The following is a 20,523-nucleotide window of genomic DNA, read 5'->3' on the forward strand; positions in this document are numbered from 1 at the left end:
TCCACTTATTGTCTGACTCAGAGCTGCTAAGGTTGGAGGTCCAACCCCTGTCCTCTAGGTGCTCCCTACCTCTATGAGACTGGGAATAGCTGTCAGAATTATGGGGTCTGGACTATTCTCTCCTGTGGTTCTGTGGGCTCTCAGGGTCATCTCCCTTATACTCCCCTTGTCGCACCAGAGAGTACTCATCCTCCTCCTTCCTCCTTCCAGGGATGGTGAATTCCCCCCACCTCCCTGAATGTGTGGAGGTTTTTAAGATGCTCTTTTGAGGCCTAAACTCTGGCTCCTCTCTTTCTGTAAAGAGGGCCACGTGGTCCTTTTATAATTTCATTTTCTGTCAGTCCAACTCTGTGATCTTTTCATCATAGGAGCCTTCCATGTCAGAAGCACATGCAAAGGTATTTTTAAATTCCCAGAGCCCACTAGTCCGGCCACCTTCCCTTCTACTTGGTAACCCTGAACCCTCATCAATGTCGGATAATGACTGGCCTTCTGGATCAGTTGGACTAGGCCGGGTTGAGTCGAACTCACCCTGAGAATTAACCCCCTTAATAATTATCTGGCTGTTTTCATCTTTCAGTTGTTTTACCTGCAACTGAAAAGTGAAAATGTCCTCTAAGCAGGCTCAATTATGAACAACATGCTAACTTAATTTGTGTTGACTTGTGCTCAGATTTTCAACACATTCTTTATACTCCCCTTGCAGAGAAGAAAATTGAGTTTCACATTCTCCATTTTCTTGCTGCTGTGTTTTCAACTCAACTTTTAGGTGTTCAATAATATTTTCTACGTTTTGGCTCTGTTGCACTTTCGCTTCTAATTGTTTCAGCTCTTTCTGGGCTTGATTCAGAAGCTCAGCCTGGTTTTGCACAGAGGCCACATTAGTCTGGTGTCTTTCTTCCATGATCAGCATTTGGAAATATATGTATGCTGTGAGCTGAGCCATTTTAATGTGCTCATCTTTGCTGGTCTGTGTCATTTAAAAGTTTTTTAGGGCCCTACGAAACAGCCCATTATCCAGCCACATGTCCACATTTGCAGAGGTAACCTACTGCATCATTCTGGCTTGCCACATTTCATGTTCTTGTTCTACCCATTTACCTTTAATAAACAATTTGGATAGGAGGTGCTTCTTGACCATACTGATTTCCAAAGTGCTCATTCTGAAATGTGTTCTGCACCTTATATACTCACTATGCAAGGACAAAAATCTTAACCCTGTTCCTGCTCAGTTTTCACTCACAGTGACAACTCAGAATCAACACTGTTTTATCTATACACTGCCCCGGAACCCAGGCTACAGGTCTGGTTGGCACCTTGACAATGCAACACAACTTTCCATCCACTGCAATGCAATTACACCCAAATGAATAGGCTGCTGCGACTGCACTGTCACAAGTGAAGACACTCAACCAATTCCCGACCAAGAGCCCCCAGTTTTGTCACGATTAATTAGGTGGTCACTCTCAACTCAAGAAGTTTCTTCCCCCACCCAAGCAAGGTGGCGGGCACCCAAAGCACTTATACAGATTCAACTTTAGTTAGGCCTCCAACCTGTCTCAGACCACCCCGGCAATTACCTTCTTTACCACCAATGAGCAAAGAACCAGGCTTTTGTATAGTAAGAATATATATTAATTTAAGGTTTGACAAAGATTAATAGCCACCAAAACATCAGCCACCAATGCTGTGGCACAACACAATGTCACAATTTCAAACTACTTGCACCAATTGACTGACTTGTATTTCTAATTTTCTAATGAACTTACAGATACTACAACACACGGGTAGAATTTAGAGACGTTACATCAACCCACACAGAGTATTTCTTGCACATTAACAATGATAGAATTTTAACCAACCCCCAGTGATTGCTTGGGTTATCACTCTTTTCTCCCAGTAACCCTCACACCCAGGCATCAATTAGATATGAATCCCTCCGGTTTGAAGGCAAGGTACGGGGAGTGGTAATACAGTAGCACAATCTTTTGGCTTTTTATTAAAAGGCAGGGTTTGACAAATAGACACAATGAAAAAAAGTGTTTTTTTTATTTGAAATGCAAAGTCAGGAAAGGAACTCAATGGGAAAATCGTTTTGGGCTTTTATTTGCACAAAATTCAGGGCCTTGGGAAAATCCTTTTGGGATGCAAGTAAATAAATGGAAAATTGTGTTTTGCAACAATCATCCTGTTATTTTCTATAAGGGAATTAATGAAAAGGATTCAGACAGGCAGTTCCCAACACAATTCAATTTAAATCGATAGGGTACAATCCTATAGTGGAATTAATCTGAGTTTGATTTAATAAAATGTACCACAGGTCTCCCCAGTTCCCCCCCATACCGCTATGCGAGATGAAGATTAAGGCGGGCAGATTCCCCCCACACATTTTTTGGCATTTAGATTAATCTACTTACATGGGAGGCCCTGGTTATGGGGCATCCACGGAAACAGTAGAGCTCCTCCGAGGACAGCACAGATCTGGTCAAAGGCTTCGGTCAAGTGTAGTCCCCAGCACCCAGACTTCCTCTTGCTCCTCAAATGGTAGGCCCAGCTAGCTTCTAGATTTCCCAATCTCCGTCTCCCATGCAAGGTTTAAGGCCTTGGTAGCTCTCTTGTCTCTCTGTGAGTTCTTTGCAAGACTCCCGAAGCAGACTAAATCCAGCAATAGAGTGGGAAAGTCAGGAGAAAAATCAAAAGTCCAAAGAGAGGTCCCAATAGTCAGAAAGTCAGAGAAAGATCCCTCTCCGAAAGAAAAATGATATCTTATAGGGCTGGTGACACTCCATTATTATCATACTTCTGTCATGTCCTGCCGTTTTAGGTGGTCTTTGTAGCAGCGGTGAAAAGGAATTGGTACGGTTTCCTTTTGTCCTTCCAACATGGCTCCTCAGTCTGTGTGTCAGGCTCCAGACTCTATTGGGTGTGTGGATGGGCGGTTACGACTTTTGTTTCCCGGATGCTGTTATAGGGTGGCTGGATCCGAGCCACGTTGCGTTGCTACTGTTGCCGTAACTCTGCTTCATAAGTTTGCTACTAGATTTTCTTCTGTTCACTAACACCTCATCTTTCCTTGCCTTCTAAACCTGTCTTCTCTGCCTTGTTAGGAGTTGATACCACTCGGGACGAAGTTCTTGCCCTCTCTACGTCCAGAGTCATACCATTCTCTCAATTTGCCAATATCATGTTAGGAAGCAAGGTAGGAATCGTGTCATTACATTTAACTTACTTGCAAGCAACCCGCTCGTATATTCTCAACATTTTCCTGTCATTTTGCAGCTGCTTTCTGGATTCACGTTATCATTACCACGGCAATGGAGACCCAGAAGTAAGCTCTCGAGCCTGAAGAACAGACAGTTCCACGCTCTGCTCAACAAGTTTAGCAAAGCATCTAGACAGAATGCTATTTCTCTGTAATCAGTCAATTTCTCATATTTCTAACCGCTTCTAAATACTTATCCTTCATACTTGTTTCCATCTCTATTCATGCAGCATACTATCCTTCATTTCCATTGAAAGAAACGTTACCTCAACATAACGAGACTCGCTAAATTCCTAATATCGGTGAGCATCTTTCCTTTTTCTACGAAGCTAACTCTGGCAGGCTTTTGCTGTTAACACTTTCTTTATATGTCCACTGTAGTACACAACCTGGAAACACTCTTGACATCTCCAGCGTTACAGAAAGAACACGCCTCTTCCGAATCCTAGTCATTTAACAACAGGGGAAGACTTCAACAACAATATCTAGGACAGGGTTTTATTCCCCAGAGGGTTTCCCTGGAAACCCTGCATCTACCTCCTAGTATCTCTGGGTAGACTCAGGGCGACCAGGTAAATTCTCGTATCATCCACTGTTGCTGTTTGTTATTCAGGTGGGTGTCCTTTTCGATTCTACTTGACATAGCCTTAATGATTGAAACAGAACGCTACTATTACAACTTCCCATGCTACAGATTGGCCAGCCGTCTCCCTATTCCAATATGCCCACTGTCTGCTAATAGGACAGGGAGTTAGGGGGTGTGAATGATGGAGGCTGAGGGAGGACAAAGGTTCATCATCCCAAAATGACATGTGGGTTTAACTTTATCAGTGACCTTAAAATCTAACAACACGGCAGCTACCCTAATTTTTCAGATAACTGGAGGCACATATATATTTTTGCGTTCTATATTTTATGGCGCATCAGAAAATACTAATCATATCTAGGCACGCCCTTCCTGTGAGGAGCTACCATTTTTATCGATTTACTTCTGAGCTGAACTAGTCACAAATCTGCCCCTTCCAGATTCAAACCTTACTCCCATAACCTATCATCACACCAACTTTCTATTCCCTCTGAATTATGGGAAGGCCAGAATCATATTTTTTCTCATAACTCAAGTTGTATCCATCACCCAAACTGGCTTTTTCTCCCATTTAATATGAGTCCCGCATGGGCTCACTGGGACATAAGGTTCTCTTGTTATTAAATAAAAGGTGGCCCAATGTTAATCATATGGCAAGACATCAGATGGGTCCCTCAGTTTCACAAAGCCCCCACTTATCCCTAAGTTGCATTTCTCTATGATCACCTGATCTGAACATCTGCTTATCAGCAATCTGTTTCATACACAATGTTTGATTAATTAGTAGCATTGAAGTCGTTTCTTGAGGTCGAGTTAGTCCTGACAAGGTCATTTCTGTTGGCTACTAATGCACAGTTGATGGGAAAACCTGGCCTTGAAGGCATTTTCTGCTGGCTGTGTTATCTGCAAATCCCACAAATACGATCTAATTCTCTGTTAATTCTTTGTATTTACAAATGAAAACCAGGCCTTCTTTTCCTGGGGTGCCCAGGCCAGGTCTTGATTTCCCATTTTCAAAGGCGCAGACCTTTCAGTTCACTTGGAAAACACCAGCTGCATCCATATTTCAGAAAATACAACTTTAAATCGACAATATGTGCTTACTTGTAACATTTTAACATTATCTCTGACCATGTGGTTTAAAATACAATCTTTATTGACATATACGGTTTAGACAGATATGAGTTCACTTTATGTATTATCACACATAGGCCACAGTTATGTAGAAAAATCCAACAAGTGGGCCTTTCTATTTGAATGTCAGTTTATTTGTGAAAAGTAAGAGTCTTTCTCCGAAATATGTCACTTGGCTCCACTATTTAAATGTAAGGCACAATTCCTCCTTGGTATTTTTCAAATGTGCTGTATTTCAAATGTATCTTTTCTTTCCACACTGCACTGCTGTGGTTTTAAATCTGTCAAAGGTGCCTTTTCCCAATTTACACAAAGTCAACATCTGCAGCCCAAACTGTTTCATTTTGTTTGACTCCATTGGACACATTTAGCAATATACCAGTTCTAAGGGACACTCTCCTTCAACTCGGTGTCTTTGTATTTTACTAATGTTGAAATAGGCCAATTTTTGTTCATTCACTAGGTATTATGTTGGAAAACAATGTTTTGAACTGGCCTGCATTTTCCAATGGGTCACAACATCAGCCAGCTTTACTCTTACAATAGGGCCTAGCATGGCCTCTCCATCTCTGTCACCCTCGGGTTGTATTTTCACCCCACAAAGCAGCCTGCACAAGTCAACAGCAGAGTTTACCCAGTTCCTCTATTAGAACTCCCAGAGAAATTTTTTGCCTTGGAAAAACCTGGTGCGAGTAAGAATTCAGCACTGATAATTTAAATCGGACGATATAAGTATCATTTTCAGAACTGCATTTGTTGCATGTGAGAGGGACATCTACCAAGAGTCCCAAGAGCAACAGCTCAAGAATTAAAGAGTCCATTTATGCCCAACATCACATATTCACCAAGGGGACTTTAGTGTGTTGTTTGTCTGGATGAAGGCTTATATAAACTTAGGGTTGGTCCAGTCAAAACCGACCCACAATCAAGGCCGAAATATATGTTTGTCGAAATTCTTTTGGTTTCCACAGCGCATCAAGTTTATTAATGTGGAGCTGAGACGGAGCACACTTTAGCTTACCAGCTGTCTATATTGTATGTGTTTGCCGAATATAATTTGGCCAAAGGGAAATATCTAAGATGGCTATGAATATTGCATATGGCCAGATAAAAGGAATTTAGGCTCTAAGTCCAGACTCACATCTGTAGAAGAGAGAAGTGAATTTTGTGTCAGCTTGGTTCACAACACACCTTTTTCAAGTATATTGAGGTACTTCTACTAACCCCATCACAAATTGCTGTGAAGAGTAGTCCACCCTGAGTGGACACAAAACTGGCATTGGTTTATTTGAATTTGTATCTCTTGTTTATGTAATAAAAATAATATTTTTATTATTTTTGTACATTGAAATTTAGAACACAGACATATTTTGTCGGCCATAAGACCTTGGGTATGTGCCTGCAGTAGGAATATGGTTTGGAAGGTTGGTGTATTGAGTACGAGTGAGAATGAGAGTTGAATGGTGAGAGTCACAGAAGTTTTACGTGGCTCCCACAGGAGGTTTTTTGTCTAGATTTCTATCCCGGTTGAGGGAGGCATTAGTCTACACCCCACCTTTTTCAGGGTGACTATTCTGACAAAGGAAACAAGCAAGATACCAAGATTGCCTTGCACGCGCAGAAGGAATACACGTGTGAATTACTAGCACAGACATGTTTGATAAATTGGTGGTCATTCTTATGTTCCCAAAATGCACTTTGCTTTTATGCAAAGCAGCCAGCACCCTATATCCAGGGCATGAACATCATTTGAAACCTTGCTCAACTACCTCACTCCCTCCCACAACAATGGCAATCCAGCCCCAGACCTGCTGACACTACTGACAATCCGCCCGACACCCGTGCGAAGGGGGGGAGTTCCCCCAGAAAATGATGTCAACTTTCCATAGCTGGTTATACACCAGAAGATTGAATCAAATCGCCGAGGGGATGACCGTTGAAATGCTTCATGTAATGTTAGAGTTGTAAAGGTACTGTTTATGGTGATGTGGGCGTGAGCTCTTATTGAATTGAATTTATTACCCTTGTATCATCTGTAAGCACTTAATAAAGATATTTTTACAAAAAAAAAATGAGGAAATGTGTTTGAAAGTGTCTGGTCTTCGCTAACCACGAGGAAGAGTTGAAGTGTTCTCTTCTGAGCGTGAAGCAAGTGGACAGTGTTGCATTTATGCAGCTGCTGTCTGCTATTGATGACCGTTCCTCTCTCCCTTACAGGAGGGCTGGAGGAAGGGAACACAAACTGAGTGGTTAGCTGCTCATTATTCTGGTGAAAAATAGAGAGAGCTCTCCTTTTCTCAGGGTTGCTTGGTGAAAAATAAAAAAATAAATAAAAAAAGTGAGCTCTCAATTACCCGATTAAGAGGAAGGGACTTTGAAATACTTTCGCTAATGTGTTGTTTACCTTCGAGGTTTTAAAGCTATAGCACAAGAAATGACTCCTAAATAAGCGTTGGATGAAAATCCAACATTAGAGCATGCGGAAGAGTAAACACTGCTGAAAATGCCGTTTGCAACTAACTGTTCAGAGTAACTTTGTTTTGATGAATATTAACTTGAAGTAGACTTTTCTTGGCCAAACATATTCTGGACTGTCCGAAAGCCATATTTTTAATAACTGCAAACAGGTTTTTAAAACAGAGGCTTACTTCAAACCGTTTGTTTGGCCTTTTGGCCCACATCGGTGTGTGCCCACCTAGTCTACTTGTACCAACTAGTTTAGCGGTCCTCGCCTAATAGTAATATTTAGCGACACAGCTGCAGTTGGCCTTCCTTACCTCCCATCTCCTGTTCTCGCGCCAGTTCTTCTCCATTCCCAGCTTTTTTTTTATCATTGCACCCCAAATCCTCTGCCCTCCAGTGACCTTGTTTCTCTTCTCTCCCCCCTTCTCCAGCGTGCTGCCCGTTTTCAGGCTTCCACCCTCCAGTCAACATTATCCCACTTCCTTTTGGGATGTCGACCCCCTGCCAGTATCCGCGTCTTTCACTCACGCCACATGTTGTCGCCTACCCTCTCCTCTCTCCTCATTCCAGCACCCTCCTTTCTGTTCCCCATAGTTTCCCCGTACCCCATTTCCTTCTTCGTACCACCCTCACGGGTGCTGTGCATCCGCCCGGATTCCGTCTCCCCGTCCTCCAGAGGACACACTCTCCCTCCAACCCCCGTGGCACCCCTCTCTCCTAGTCCTTCCTTCCCCGTCCATGCCTGCTTCGCACCTGCTGCGGTGTGTCTCCATCTTCTCTCGTTCTCCTCTCGCGGTCCCCCTCAGCTCTTTCTCGGTGGCGTTTCTAATCCTTGCTCCTTTCATCTTCTCTCGTCCTGGTCTCTCTATGCGCACTCCATGTGCTGCCTTTTCTCCTCCACGCTCTCTCTCTTTCATCTGACTGGTTTCCTTCCCTTCCTCATCCTTCTCTGCTCTCTCACTCCCCTCTCGCTTTCCCTCTCGCCACGTCCCCGTTCGCCCGATGTCTTTCCCCTTCTGCCGTTTTCCCTGAACCACTCACCATTCTCCCTTGTTCTCCCTTTTCTCCCTCTTCTCCTTCCTGGTCTGCCTCTTTTCAGTCCCCCTACGCTGTTCTCCCTCTCGCTCACCCTCTTCACGGTCCTCTCGCTCTGTACGGGGTCTCTACCCTCTTCTGCTGCTCCCTGCCTCGATCCCTTCCCGCTCTCCGGCTCCCTCCTCCCCCTCCTTCGCGCAACCCCTGCCCCCCACCCCTCCTGAAAGTGTGGTCCCCGGTATCCCGTTGAACAGCTTTGCGTCTCTCTTGAAGTGTGGATTTCCAATGCGAGCTCGGCTCGAAGAGCAAAGCGGGCAGCACCCCCCTGCCAGGGCTGGCACCCGTGGCACTCGGGAGACGGCGCGTACCGTGACTCGCTGCGCGCTGGAGGCAGAAGGCGCGCTCAGCGCTGTGTGGGTTCAGCTCGGTGCTGCTTCCTATAGGAGCCGCGTGGTACACGCTGGGTGCTGGGGCTGGCTCCCCACTTCGGCTCCTGAGAAGGCGCCCGGCGGAGCTGAGTCGCAGGTGAGGGGGTCTGTGGAGGGTGGCCGCAGACGGTCCAGCGACTTGTGAATGTGTCGCTACCTGCTGGATTGTATCGCTACTGTTATGTGTCTGGCTGGCAAGGTCAGTGATGGCTGTTGGGCATGTAGGACCACACGAGGAAAGTATGCGCGTGCCCCCGAGGAGTCTGAGAATTGAGGACCACGGTTCTGCCCTGGAATGCAAGTGCTGGTTCAAGTACAATATTTTGGGGGTGAACGGCCAAGGAAGAGGATATGTGGATTCGGGGTCCAGTGCCTTCTGTGGCGATTGGGATGAGTGTCTTTAAGCCTGTGGCTCGGTGCCAATAGACTTGCACTGCTGGTATGTGACCAGAGAAGACCTTCTGCCGGGTTTATAGCAGGGGAGCGCTTTACAGGCAGGGACGATGATCTCAGGGCGTTCGAGGGGGAGTGGGGAAGGCTTGCACCAGGCATGTGGAATGCATTGGACAGAGTTGGAATTTAGAAAGAGTAACATGGGGTGCAGAGGATATGCAATGACAGAGGCAGGGACAGGAACAGCCAGCCAACAATCAAAGATAGGGACAACGCAAGGGTAGTGTATGAAGAACTGTTTACAGAAGTGCACTTTCACAGCCTTCTATCCGATAGGCTGATAGTTTGTGGCTTCAGGAAGAGTGGCACAATGTGGAGCTGCTGGACCAGCAAAGGGAGTTCTGAGGGTTGTTCTGGCCATGTACTGGGAATCCATTTACTGGGCTAGATTCCATAACATGACAGTCCAGAATCAGAGAAGAGGTAGAGCTGTTGGGATAGCCAACAAGAACTCCAGGTACCGGACCAGAACCTTGGAAGGCGCGGCCAGGTACAGACCAGATGATTGGAAGGTGCGAGGGGAGGGCCTGCTTTCTTGAGATGCATTTGAAAGCTAGATCCCCAGAGAGGGATCCATTGGAGAATCGTGCTCGATCTGTTAGACTATGCGAGACGCTCTCAGGATGCAGAGCCGTGGGGATCACGAACAGGACAGATGCAAGGCAGCACTAGGGTATGCTGTAGATGGGCAGCAGGATTTTCTAGAGGTGCCTACCAGGAAGATATATGGTCCAGAGCCAGAGAGACTGGCTTCATGGCCAGCACATCAGTGATGCTGTGCACCTGGGGACACGTGGCTATAGAACGCCTCAAAGACTGGGAGGACATTCTTGTGGTCGAAGTAAAGCACTAGGTGTTTGTGTATGGGGAAGGGACCCGTGGAATGGGTAGCAGGAGCACTGCATGTATGTATGTAGGCATGTAGGTATGCATGCATGTATGTGATGGTAGTTCTGCTGTTATGGGCAGTGCAGGGCTTTGCGTGCACTCATGCAGAGGTGTTGGGGGTTATATGGGATGTGGAGCTCTATATATGGATGGACGGGGAAGAGACCAGTGTAAAGTTAGAAGCATAGGTGCATACATGCTGTATGGATAGGAAGGGCTCTGCATTCCATGGGAAGTGCACAACTGGGTGTGTGGCTCATGCAGAGGTGCTGAACGTTATGCAGGATGTGGAACTCTATATATGGATGTATGGGGAAGAGACCAGTGTAAAGGTAGAAGCATAGAAGCATAACGGCGTGTATGGATAGAAAGGGGCTCTGCATTCTATGGGAAGTGCACAGCTGTGTGTGTGTGCTTATGCAGAGGTGCTGAGGGTTATATGGGACGTGGAGCTCTATATAATGATGTATGGGGAAGAGACTAGTGTAAAGGTAGAAGCATATATGCATAAAGGCGTGTATGGATAGAAAGGGGTTCTGCATTCTATGGGAAGTGCACAACTGGGTGTGTGGCTTATGCAGAGGTGCTGAAAGTTGTGCAGGATGTGGAACTCTATATATGGATGTATGGGGAAGAGACCACTTTAAGGGCAGAGTCTTAGAAGCATAACGGCGTGTATAGATAGAAAGGGGCTCTGCATTCTATGGGAAGTGCACAGCTGGGTGTATGTGCTTATGCAGAGGTGTTCAGGGTGATTTGGGATGTGGAACCCTTGATATAGATGGACGGGGAAGAGACCAGTGTAAAGGTAGAAGCATAGATGCATAAAGCCATGTATGAATAGGAAGGGGCTCTGCATTCTATGGAAATTTCACAGCTGTGTGTATGTGCTTATGCAGAGGTGCTCAGGGTTATATGGGACTTGGAGATCTATATATGGATGTATGGGGAAGAGACCAGTGTAAAGGTAGAAGCATAGATGCATAAAGGCATGTATGGCTAGGAAGGGGCTCTGCATTCTATGGGAAGTGCACAGCTGGGTGTATGTGCTTATGCAGAGGTGCTGAGGGTGATATGGGAGGATGAGCACAAGGTATGGCGTTATGAGGAAGGGGCCAGTGTAAAAGCAGACACATTAAAGCTTTGCATCTATGGGAAGGTGCTGGTGATGGTTACCAGGTCTTTTACTCGCCCCTCCAACTGCCCATCATTAATTGGTTGCTATTTCGGACTGGCAGACCCTTTTAAGAGGTTAACTTGTCCAAGTGATTGGCCGCTTAGAGATGAGCTGGCACCCAAATATACAAGGCGAGGAAGGGTGCAGGGTAAGGCATGATGCGGTGTAAAGTTGGGGAGCGGGATGAGTTGGGATGGGGTGGGGCAAGGCATTGTGGGGGCATGCATGTAAAGTGGGAAGGAGGTGCGTGGGGGAGGGTGGAATGCATGGTGGGGGTATGGTTGTAATGTTGGTAGAGGGCAGGGGTGGCAGAGCAGGGTTAATGAAAGGAGGAATGTGTGAAGCTGTGGTAGGGGGTGCTGCAGAACAGGGGTTATGTCTGAGCGGAGCGATGCAGGTGGTAGGAAAGTGGAGGGGTCAGGGGGGCACCCAGGGAAGGAAGAGAACAGGGAGGGCGTTGGGGACAGGTGATAGGGGTAAGAGGTGGAGGGGTTCGGGTTTTCGCGGGAACGAGCAGTTGCAGTCCAGCAATATGCATTTGCTCGTGGGGAATAGTAGGGGTTCAGCAATTGGGGTCTGGCAAAAGATCTGTTGAACTAGAAGAGCATGCAGGACATGGAGGCACAGCACTATTTATGTATGTGTCCACTTGGAACTGATGGTGTGGTTGAAAGAGCTTTAAGCTTCGCGGTTAGGGGTGTGTGGGAAACCGCAGCAGTCTTATGGGGAGTGCACAGCGGGGCGGCAGAGGCGGTAGAAATGGCTTGGGAGTTGGAGCGCTAGATATATGCGTGCATGTTGCCTGGCTGAACCGGACACACGATGCAAAGAACAGGTGCGTGTGTTGGAGACATCCATTCATGGTCTACCCTTCTGCCCCGTTAATTCCTGTGTAGCAAGTCTGGCTTTATCCCCCTCAGATAAAGCCCGAGTCCAGGCGTTCCTGGGCAGAGCAGGGAAGTGTAGATCCAGGGCCAGGCTGCGGAAGGAAAGGGAACTCTCGTCCACTGGGCGCCTCTGCAGTTCTATCTGCATTTACAGTACCGACGCCTGTACAATCAGCACCGCTCCACGAGAACCCGCGGGACTGAGAGCATCACTATCCGATGTGCTCCTCCCTGCTTGGTAGTTAGTAATTGTTTAGGGATTTATAGTTACAGTTTGAATAACTGTATCTGTATATTGTTTTAGTATGACTATTGTATTTTGTGTTTGCAAAACCCTTGTTATGCATTGAAGCTAAGTGGAAACGTTTCTAAGGTTTTGGGATGATTTAGCAGGAAAAGCACTTGGCGGGTATACGTGTAAGGAGCGAGTGTTAATGCTAGTGGAAAGCAGGGCCACAGGGCATGCGCTACGGGTGTGTGTGTGCACAAGCAGGTGCTGAAGATGATATGGAAAGTAGTGCCTCTGGGCATGCGCTAGGGGTAGATGTGTGCACAAGGAGGTGCTGAAGATGATATGGAAAGTAGAGCCACTGGGCATACGCTACGGGTATGTGTGTGCATAAGGAGGTGCTGAAGATGATGTGGAAAGCAGGGCCACAGGGCATGCGCTACGGGTATGTGTGTGCATAAGGAGGTGCTGAAGATGATGTGGAAAGCAGGGCCACAGGGCATGCGCTACGGGTATGTGTGTGCATAAGGAGGTGCTGAAGATGATGTGGAAAGCAGGGCCACAGGGCATGCGCTACGGGTATGTGTGTGCATAAAGAGGTGCTGAAGATGGTGTGGAAAGCAGGGCCACTGGGCATGCGCTACGGGTATGTGTGTGCATAAGGAGGTGCTGAAGATGATGTGGAAAGCAGGGCCACAGGGCATGCGCTACGGGTATGTGTGTGCATAAGGAGGTGCTGAAGATGATGTGGAAAGCAGGGCCACAGGGCATGCGCTACGGGTATGTGTGTGCATAAGGAGGTGCTGAAGATGATGTGGAAAGCAGGGCCACAGGGCATGCGCTACGGGTATGTGTGTGCATAAGGAGGTGCTGAAGATGATGTGGAAAGCAGGGCCACAGGGCATGCGCTACGGGTATGTGTGTGCATAAGGAGGTGCTGAAGATGATGTGGAAAGCAGGGCCACAGGGCATGCGCTACGGGTATGTGTGTGCATAAGGAGGTGCTGAAGATGATATGGAAAGTAGAGCCAGTGGGCATGCGCTACGGGTAGATGTGTGCATAAGAAGGTGCTGAAGATTATATGGAAAGTAGAGCCACTGGGCATGCGCTAGGGGTAGATGTGTGCATAGGAGGTACTGAAGATGATATGGAAAGTAGAGCCACTGGGCATGCACTAGGGGTAGATGTGTACACATGGAATTGCTGAAGATGATATGGAAAGTAGAGCCAGTGGGCATGCGCTACGGGTAGATGTGTGCATAAGGAGGTGCTGAAGATGATATGGAAAGTAGAGCCACTGGGCATGCGCTAGGGGTAGATGTGTGCATAAGGAGGTGCTGAAGATGATATGATATGGAAAGTAGTACCTCTGGGCATGCGCTAGGGGTAGATGTGTGCATAAGGAGGTGCTGAAGATGATATGGAAAGTAGAGCCACTGGGCATGCGCTAGGGGTAGATGTGTGCATAAGGAGGTGCTGAAGATGATATGGAAAGTAGAGCCACTGGGCATGCGCTAGGGGTAGATGTGTGCATAAGGAGGTGCTGAAGATGTTATGGAAAGTAGAGCCATTGGGCATGCGCTAGGGTTAGATGTGTGCATAAGGAGGCACTGAAGATGAAATGGAAAGTAGAGCCACTGGGCATGCATTAGGGGTATATGTGTGCACAATGAGGTGCTGAAGATGATATGGAAAGTGAATAGAATGAATAGAAGGCGTTGTCAGGGATATGGGAAAGTGTGCAATCTATGTGTGTTTAGGAATCTGCCAGTCATATTAGGAGTAGATGTGTGGGTGGGTGGGAGGGGGGGGGGCAGGTCCTGCTTATAGGAATATTAGAGCATCCAGTGCATATGTGCGTGGGAAGGTTCCAGTGATATGGATATCATTTAGGGCATGTGTGTACTACAATGGCACTGGTGAGGCTAGAGCACGGGAGCCCCTGCGGCTTGGGGGAATTAGGGAAGTGATGTTGACATTATGGGGGTAGATCAGTCAGGGTATGCTTTTATATGGCTTCCACCCCCTAGGTGGGGGTCGGACATGGCTGGTAATGGGTTGGCAGCCCGTTCTCTCGTGCCTCGGCTTGGGCTGTGTGGGCCGTTACCAGCCATGTCCACGCCCCTGCTGTGGCAGTGAAAGCCATTCACTCCCCGGGATTTAACTAGGGTGTGATTTTTTTGTTAATTTTTTTCATCGTATTCACAAATGCCTATCTCCTGAGAAAAAGGGGGGGAAAGTTAAAAAAGGCCTGCCGCACTTAAAATTGAAAAGGGACTAGGTCCCTTTTCGGATGACGGCAGCCCTAACAAATGCAAAAAAAAATGCCCGCCGCCATTTGAAAAGGGTTCTAGTCCCTTTTCTATTTTATGCCACGGGTTCGGCCGTGATTACAGAGTCGGCCCAGGAAAGGCAGATTCTGATTGGATAATCTGTATTTCTTGGGTGCAAATAGCTAGGAGGCACCTGTGATAACAGAGGAAGGAGAGTGTTGGGCGTAGCGATGGCATGAGTGGGTGCTGGTCATGATATAAAGTGCAGTGGATTCTTTAGACAGGAGCAATCTTTGCCAAAAGTCTGCATGAGTTTTTTTTTCCCCAGGCACACCATATTGCCTGTTGCTCACCACGGTGAGAGATCCGAGAGCAGCTGTTGAGTTTTTGAAGCTATTTTATTTTGCCTTCAAAAAGATTTTGCACAGATTAGTATTTTTAAACATTTACACAACTTTCGATAAGCACGAAAGGTTAGGTGGACAGATATTTCTTTTTTTGCAAAATACAAATGAGTATCGTCCTCTTTTCTTGCGGAGGAACAATTTTCACAGTGATGCACGAGTATACAGTACAAGTGATTGATGACAGAAGGTGTCAACAGTGTGCAGCCCAGGACTGTGATAAGTCCGGGGGTACTAGAACAACAATAGTGAACACAACACTATTCTACAAACACATATAAACAGGGGTTGTGCCACAGAAAATCGACACAACAGTGTTTCGGCCAAGCTGGGCTGGGATTAATCCTGAGGTTGTAGTGGCCTTCATCAGGATGGTTTCTTACTACAGGTTCTGTCCGTAAAAGAAATCTGTGGGGGAAGGGGAGAGCTGTCAGGATCTCGGGTAGTTAAGGTTTCATTTACGTATTAATAAATAATGGCTGAATGGTGCCTAAAAATACACTCGGAGTGTATTGCCATAGAACAGCTTACCATCTGCTGTGGTGTAGCGGAGACGCTGTGCTGGAGTCCTGTTATGGTTGCCGGACTCTTGGAGACATGGGAAGACTCGTATGACTCAGGTCACTCAGGCTATTAATTAATGCCTATGGTCTCTGGGAGCTGTAGAGACAAAGGTAAGTATACCGTTATCCCCGCATGTGGGGGAGTCAGTGTATTTCAAGCACAACACGAGGTCCATGTACATCCAGCATGGGATGTGTTGGAGTGGTGAGTGTTGGACCTGGAATGATGAACACCGGTGGTCTGGGTGTCTCGTGAGAGTGGTGTTTGTCAGCAATACGATCAGGTGATGCCTATCGATTTGGTATCCTGTCGGTGGCAGGAATAAAGTTAAAAACGCCACGGTGAACTATGGGCTGCAAAACCCAGTTTACTGTGATTAAAGGTGATACGAGCGTGCAAGAGGAGATACGATTTTGTGGTGGGTGCAAAGTCCGGAGTACTTGTGCTGGATCAGGGTGGAAGCTGGCTGTAGCCATCGCCGTGTGTTTTTGGTATATAAAGTTTTCCAATCTTTTTGCAAGCATGGTGCTGTTGTGCGCGTTTAAAAGATGTCTATCAGAAGGCTAAAGGTTTCTACAGTGCACGAGTGGGACTATAAAAGGACAGTGAATTAGGTAGGAAATGCTGGAGGTACCTAGGCTGTCTGTTCCGAACTGTCAAAATGAGAGAAAGAGCATAAATCAACAAGGTGACTTACTGAAGCCTGTTGTGGCAATGTCTGCGCTCCTCGCGGTAATGGATGCTACTGAGGAGTGCAGACACCATAGGTTAAAAACAGCCCAGCCGGGCCGGCCAGCCAATGGGGTGCCCAAAGGAGAGTAGGGTAGGGCAAAGATAGGATTGAGTAATGGCCGTGGTTATTGGTGTTCGACATTGGGCCAATAGAGAGGAGGCATGACAAGCAACAGATATGACCCTATGAGTGAGCTTGCGAGGGGGCACGGAAGGTTCCTCATTTGTATTTCGCAAAAAAAGAAATATCTGTCCACCTAACCTTTCGTGCTTATCGAAAGTTATGTAAATGTTTAAAAATACTAATCTGTGCAAAATCTTTTTGAAGGCAAAATAAAATAGCTTCAAAAACTCGACAGCTGCTCTCGCATCTCTCACCCTGATTTCTATCTATTTACCTACAAGTACCCTTCTGGGCATATCAGGACTTCGCCAGGCGCCCTTTATATACTACTGTTGCTCACCACTCCATCCCTTCTTCCCACGGAATGATCTCTCTCACTGATGCCTTTGTGGATCCGCTAATATCAGGATCACTTCCTTGTTTTGTAATCAGAGCCAGGTGAACTATTCAAAGGTGGTGCGCGAGACTCAGAAACTGTTTTCAGAGTCAAGAGCCAGCAGGGAATGTAAAAAAAGATGGAAAGGGGGGTCAGGCTGCAGCAAGCAGGCAAGCGGTCGGAGAAAGGAACGTGTTTTTAGTTGCGGTTGGATATGGGCTGGGAGTCGGCTGGAGGAAATAGACTGATGACACCAGTGCACGGTATCTGGGAAAGACAACACATTGCATGCGGTAACATTTTTAGTAAGTTAAAGCACTAGCTGCGAAGATGTGTGTGTAACTTGCAGGTCCCAGGTTTCACTCTGGATAGGAGCGACTCAGTGTTTCATGATCCATCAGAAGTTCATTAACTAAGTACAAATGAAGTGGGGGGATGTGAGATTTCATGGCAGACTTGCGACATCATAGGTGCAGGACACAGTGAATCACCTTTTATGAAAACCATGGTCTGCTTTTCATCCTTGGAAGTCAGTGAAAGGAGTACCATCCTTATGTACGTACTATTACAGTATGGAGAGTTTAGGGCAGTTAATTGCCTCTAAAATGTCCAATTGCAATGGGGCAGAGTAAATCACATGTCAAGCTTGTGTGATAAACACAATCACCCTTCTGCAGTTTTTCGCAGGAGTACCATTGATCATGGTAATATTACACTAGTGAGAGTAGATGGCTAGACGGCATTTACATATGAAAAACCAGGCATGCTGTCGTAAAGTATCATTACATACTGGCATTTTGAACGCATCCACCCTTCTGTGGTTTCATGAATGGGTACCATGGATAGTGGTCATTTATAGTGAAGACAGTTAATAGCTGGACGCACTCAGGTATGAAATGAAAGGCCAGTCACGCTGTGGTAGTGTGAGTCACGTGTCTATGCCTGCATGATGCACACATGCATTCCTCTATGGTTCCATGCATGGGTCCTATTTATAATGGTAATATTATAATGGGGAGAGTTCTTGGCAGGCAAGCATTCCCCTCTAAAGAGACCTGTCAGGCTGGCACAGAGTCAACCACATTTCAAGCGTGCATGTTACAACTGTTTAATCTTCTGTGGCACATTAGTGGCATTGAATCTGGCAATATTACAGTAATGAGAGGGTCTGGCTTCCTACTATTTACCACAAAAAGGACAGTGGAGCTGGGGCAAGGTCAGTGGTGTGACAATTATTTTTCATTGAGCTATTCCTCCTTCTAAGGTTGAGTTGCATGGGTGCCATTGAGGTTGGGAATATTAAATTACAGGGTAATGCCAGGCATTTTAGGTATGTCATGAGCTGTGCGTTAATAGAGCGCAACATTCGTTGGGTGTGCATCTTGCCAACTGCAGTTCTCCAGATGGTTTGGACTACAATCCCCATGTTCCCCCACCGTTGACTTTGCTGGCTGCGGCTGATGGTCGTTGTAGTCCAAAACGTCTGGAGAGCCAAAGGTTGCAGACCCCTGGTATAAGTCATTGGTTAGCTGCAATTGGACATTTATACCGGTCAGGGACGTGCGCCAAAACTCTCTGGCCAAAAGGTGATATTCCAGGGTTAGGTAGGTGTTTTGATTTCTAGAACTCCTGTCGTTCCCAGATCAATCTTTAAGGAGTTCCCGGCCATCCAGTTTTCAATGGAGCTATGCCAGTCTCTTAGTTTGATTGAGATTAAGTTGTAGTCCCTGGTTAATTTGACCTAAAACTGGGTATCATCCATGTAGTTCAGGAAATAGAGGCCGCTTTCAGCTAATTGTTGGATGTAAATATTAAAAAGGATTGTCGAATGGATTGGGAGCAGCAATTCTGCTAACCTGGTCGAAATGTTGGTTTTATTTGCTGCATAGGAGGGATATAGTCTGCAATTGCTTAACAATTATTTGAAAATGTAGTCTTATTTCTTTATCTTGGCTATTATACATTGCTTTATTAATCTCACCAGGTTTGGCTTCGATCGCTGGTGGAGCGAATAATGTCCAGTTTCTGGAAGTAGATGAGGCCTTTAGTTGAGTACCTAGTTTTAACTGTCAGTTGGGCATGAGGGTAAAAAATGGGATTCCAAAATGATCTGAGCAAGTGAGCAGCATCGGCAACGTAACTGAAACAATAGAGTTCAAAGAAAAAAATGGTCTAACATGTGTCCTGCCTAGAGCATACGTCTTTCAAACAAGGGGTAAAGGTGTTGTGTTTGGTACTGTGGATTTTCACACTAAGCGTTCAGCTCGCCCAGTACTTTGCTGGTGGAGCAACTGTATCGCTGCCCCTTCGTCTGTTAGATTATCTATGAACTAGGTTTTTATTGTTGCTGCTCTATGATAAAGTAATGTTCACATATATTAATTTAACACCCATGAGGGAATGTATTGGCAGATTGTTAACCCCAAAAGCAGGAGCAGACTTCAAATCCAGAAACGGTGAGTCTGGAGCAGAGGTGTGTGTGTGTCTGTGTACGTATTTGCGTGTGTGCGTGCGCGATCTCATGCACACAACCACTCCAGTGTCCTCTTTCTGGAGACACGCTACTTTTGCGTTGCTGTTTCTGCTGGGTGAAGCCCGGCTGCGGGAAAGAGCGGCCCACTATGTTCTGAACTGCTCCTGCCTTCTATTCCCAACACGCCCTCAAGCAGCTGAATAAAATCACCAGCACCAACCCACAGCGGTGAAGCCCGGCTGTGGGAAAGGGTGGCTGTTCTTAGCCGTGGGCTGTTTGGAGAAGTGTGCCCACCCAGTAATTCTTTAATTCTTGCCTGTATTTCTGTGGCAGTGGTAAGTACCTCCCTATGACCTTTTACCCCGGAACTGTCCTCTAATCCATACATCGAAATTGAGGTTGTGCTTGGGGTGACATCTGGTTGCTACATGGTTGTTTGTTAAAACTGCAATACGCTGCAACATGCCGATATTTACCTGCTCAGTGTCCTGCGTCCAGCGTTCTGTGGAACATGGTCAAGAGGAAATCAGATGGCCAAACCCTCACAGGAGAGACTCAAAATAAGAGCCTCAGAATGTTCAAGCCAATAAAAGAAGTGACTAGCCTGATCTCAGAAAGAAAAGGTCTATTATCTGACATCAAGGGCCCATCTACTACTACTCCGATAATGATCATTTCTAAGAGGAACGCCCAGCAGGCCAAGGACCCTGTTATAGGCGTTTCATCTAATTGCGCTCTCCAAGTAAGCGAGGATGATTTAATCACATTCTGTGAACCTCAACTTCCTAAGTCCAATCATAAGGCAGTTGGGAGCCTAAGTATCCATAAGAAGGATTGCTTAAGCCCATTTGAAACAACTTATAAATCTGGTCAAGAAGTGGGAAAGAATTTCACTATTCCAGTAAACTCTAAGCATTCTGCTGTAGGTGACTACATCACCAGTATTATTGAGACCCCTGGCCAGGAGGCATACAAGGTCATTTCATCCTTGAAGGAACATGCCGGTGAGGATGACTGTACTTACTTGATATTAA

At 46.3% G+C, this 20,523-nt stretch overlaps 1 protein-coding gene and 1 pseudogene across 1 annotated transcript in view; both read left to right on the forward strand.

The window, feature by feature from the left end:
* Nucleotides 1-7,036: 7,036 nt before the first annotated feature.
* LOC138461370 (small nucleolar RNA U3) lies at nt 7,037-7,233 on the forward strand (annotated as a pseudogene).
* Nucleotides 7,234-8,063: 830 nt separating this feature from the next.
* Nucleotides 8,064-20,523, forward strand: part of LOC138452344 (G protein-activated inward rectifier potassium channel 4-like) — an 855,022-nt gene continuing 842,562 nt past the window's right edge. The window contains exon 1 of the mRNA XM_069604965.1: nt 8,064-9,005. The gene's annotated coding sequence lies outside the window, so the exon portion shown is untranslated. The remainder of the gene's footprint in view (nt 9,006-20,523) is intronic.

This window comes from Ambystoma mexicanum, chromosome 1p, assembly GCF_040938575.1.
Source record: "Ambystoma mexicanum isolate Mex_15411 chromosome 1p, UKY_AmexF1_1, whole genome shotgun sequence".
NCBI classification, from domain to species: domain Eukaryota; kingdom Metazoa; phylum Chordata; class Amphibia; order Caudata; family Ambystomatidae; genus Ambystoma; species Ambystoma mexicanum.